This window comes from Ananas comosus, linkage group 24 (genome assembly GCF_001540865.1).
Source record: "Ananas comosus cultivar F153 linkage group 24, ASM154086v1, whole genome shotgun sequence".
Lineage (NCBI taxonomy): Eukaryota > Viridiplantae > Streptophyta > Magnoliopsida > Poales > Bromeliaceae > Ananas > Ananas comosus.
In genome coordinates, this window is record NC_033644.1 from 5,570,298 (window position 1) to 5,573,523 (window position 3,226).

At 44.8% G+C, this 3,226-nt stretch overlaps 1 long non-coding RNA gene across 1 annotated transcript; it reads right to left on the reverse strand.

The window, feature by feature from the left end:
* Positions 1,371 to 2,870, reverse strand: LOC109728874. Its single transcript, XR_002221152.1, has 4 exons — positions 2,716 to 2,870; positions 2,511 to 2,643; positions 2,335 to 2,436; positions 1,371 to 1,416 (listed from the first exon to the last, which is right to left on the reverse strand). It is a non-coding gene; the product is annotated as an uncharacterized LOC109728874 (long non-coding RNA).

Genomic DNA, 3,226 nt, shown 5'->3' on the forward strand with positions numbered 1-3,226 from the left:
ATAGGCAATACAATGGTCTGATAACTATTCTTGCTTTGAAAAAGCATGACAATACATAGTTTTGCATGCAAAGTTAGTTTTTCACTTTTATGTGTTCCTATTTATATTCTTTTTACTTGTTATAGCTTTTATAATCTAGTTGATTCAAATTTTACATCCTTTGTTTTTTCAATTTTATTTGGGATGGTTGCTTCTGGTCTTGAATTGGGTAGTAAAAAGAGAAAATTCAAGTGAAAACATAACAGAAAGTGACATCACATGTATGCTCTATTTTTTTTCCCAAATTCAAAGTATTGTAAATGCTGATTTTAATTAATTTTGTAGGTAAAGACAGTGCAAGGTTAACATGTATGCTCATCTATAAATAAATGTGGCAATAAGATGGCATCTCAAGCATGGATATGCGATCGAGTTGTCGAATGGTTAAGGACAGAGGGAGATTTATCAATAAAGGAGTTGCAAAAGAGGCTACGAAAGAATTATAATGCTGAAGTGCCATATCTTAGATGCTTTCGAGAAAAAGAATTGGCAATTCAAGAAATATTTGGCAAATGGGAAGATTCATATGTACAATTGCCCGCCTTTCAAGAGGAATTTATTCGAAGAAATCCTGAAAGTGTAGTAGACTTGAAGACACAAATAGCACCTGATGGAAAAGTTTATTTTCATCGAATTTTCATTACATTAGATGCATGCCTCAAAGAATTTCAACATGGATGCAGGCCTTACTTGGGCATTGATGCATGCCATTTAAAGGGAAAATGCAAAGGAGTACTAGCAGCAGCCACTGGAATAGATGGAAACAAATGCATGTTTGCAGTCTCATTTGCTGTAATGGAGTCGGAGAATACAGATAGTTAGGAATGGTTTCTTAGAAATTTGAAGCTTGGAATTGGTGAACCAGAGGGCCTGACCATTTCATCAGATAGACAAAAAAGATTAGACGAGGCGCTATCAAAGGTATATCCTGAAATAGAACATAGAGAATGCATGAGGCATCTCTATACTAACTTTAAAAGAAAGTTTAGAGGACAGAACTTACAACACTGGTTGTACTGTCACGCCCCGGATTACACGTTCCCCGGGCACGCCGACAAATCCGCCGTATACAAAGAAATTTTTCCTGTATACGAAGCGATAGCTGTACCTGTAAGTCAAACACTACTACAAACAGTAGTAGAGAGCTGCTAGAGAAAACTGAAACTAAATAAAACAGAGTTTCATATACATAGTTCGGATCCAAAATACAGAGCTACTCGCACTGGCGAGTTAAGTCAACTATGTACATAAACTCGAAACAAAACATCTACCTGCAGTAGGGCACCTCTAGCTCAGCACGTCGGGTAGGGCTCTAACTCGCGACGCCCTTGCCTCGATCCTGGTCCGCAGACGGTGCAGCAGCCGGAACCTGTGGCTCTGCAAAAACATAGGTAACAACTGGGCGTGAGAACTACTGTAAAAACAAGTAGTCCTCAGTGGGTACTGCCCAAAACAACATCGGTCACCCACTAAGTCTACAGAAGGGAGCAAGGATAGAAGGAAAGCAGGAAGCATACTCTACCGCTATCATCCACTACACTATCATGCTCTACACTAACCAACTGTAGGAAATGTCAAATCTGACCCAATCCAATCGGGACTGTAAGCATACCCGTCCCCGGGACTGTGAATACACCCGTCCCTGCCCCGTTGCGACTATCGGGCTCTATCCACTCTAACTGGTCCGTGGAGAGCAAGTCCAACTGGCATGAGCGACACCAACGCAAAAGCACAAGCCTGACTCCGGAGTGGCACTCGTGGGCGCTACCCAACCGAGTATGCAGCGTATCTCTGTCGAGCTCAATCAGGCTCCAACTAGCCAAAGTCAAGTAATCGACTCAAACTGGTCTAACAACCAACAGGTAACGTGCCCTCGGCACAATCTGACGCCAAAAAGGCGATACGGGTCCACCGTCAACTCTGACGGCACCCAACAGTCCGAAACGACCTGAACGACCCTGTAAAAATCCACTCGGCGAACCAGCACGAGTGTAAATACATTCTAAACTACCTGGAGTACTCGTCTCGAAGAAACTGCGACAGTACAATTTTCTAACGGCTCCTAGAGCTAAATCAGGTAGTTAAAACTGGTGACAGGTCCAAATCGCAGGTTTTCTCCTAATTCAATTTCCAAGTCCAACATGTATAATCTATTTACTTGATAAAATATGCTCGAAAATTCAGATTTTACATTCTAAAGATAATCCATGAATTTGAGCTAAACTTTAATTACCGAAATCAAGATCTATACATGTCGACCAATAAGAACTTAGGAGTAAAGCCGATGTAACCCACCTAAAATGCTAATCCCTGGCAGCGAAGGACTTCCCCCGGTGTAGAGCAACCCGCTGGATCACCCGGAACCCGCCGAGTACAGAGATCGCCTAAGCTCGAGCTCTACGCAACAAAAATCACCACTTCAGTCCAAAAATCGCAGCAGTGATGTACAACAGGGATTCGACCAAGCTAACCTTCACCAAATCCAGCAAGTAAGGGCTTCGTGGATTCCTCTCGCAGTCCTGAATCCAACGAGCCAAGTCTCGTCACAATCCGATGCTTCTACGTCGAGAACAAGCCAAAATACAAACAGTCGACGGTGAAATTCTGCGAAAACAGCACTTAAGCTCAAATTTGACGATACTCAAAGTATGCGCAGCAATTCCACGGAGCACTTACCTCGCTAGATCCTCAAGGGTCGGTGCCACGTCGAGGAAGACGGAAATCCACGCTCGCCCGAGCTCCTCACAGCACCACGACGACGAAACGTGCGCCCGAACGGCTCCGCGGCACCACGTCGGCGACGAACTCCACCCGAGCTCCTTCCTTGTCTACAACCGGATGGGAGAGTGAGAGAGAGAGAATTACAGCAAGAAAGTCTCTCTCTCTCCCTACACGAAACTATATAGAGGGGAGTGAGGGAGATACAAACGAGGCAAGGTAAAAATACTAAGACGCCCCTCACCTACTCTGGTGTACCGGTACACGGGATCGCGTACCGGTACAGGAAGCTAACCCGAGAGCAGTACGCGCTCAGCCAGTATAGCGTACCGGTACACCTCGCTGGCTGTACCGGTACAGCCAGCAGAAAAATCTGCTATTTCGCAGATTTCTTCGCTGAAGGCTGCTCTCGCGTCCGACGGAGTCCGTTTTGCGTCTATTTGACGCCAACGCGACTCGGGCTTGTCCC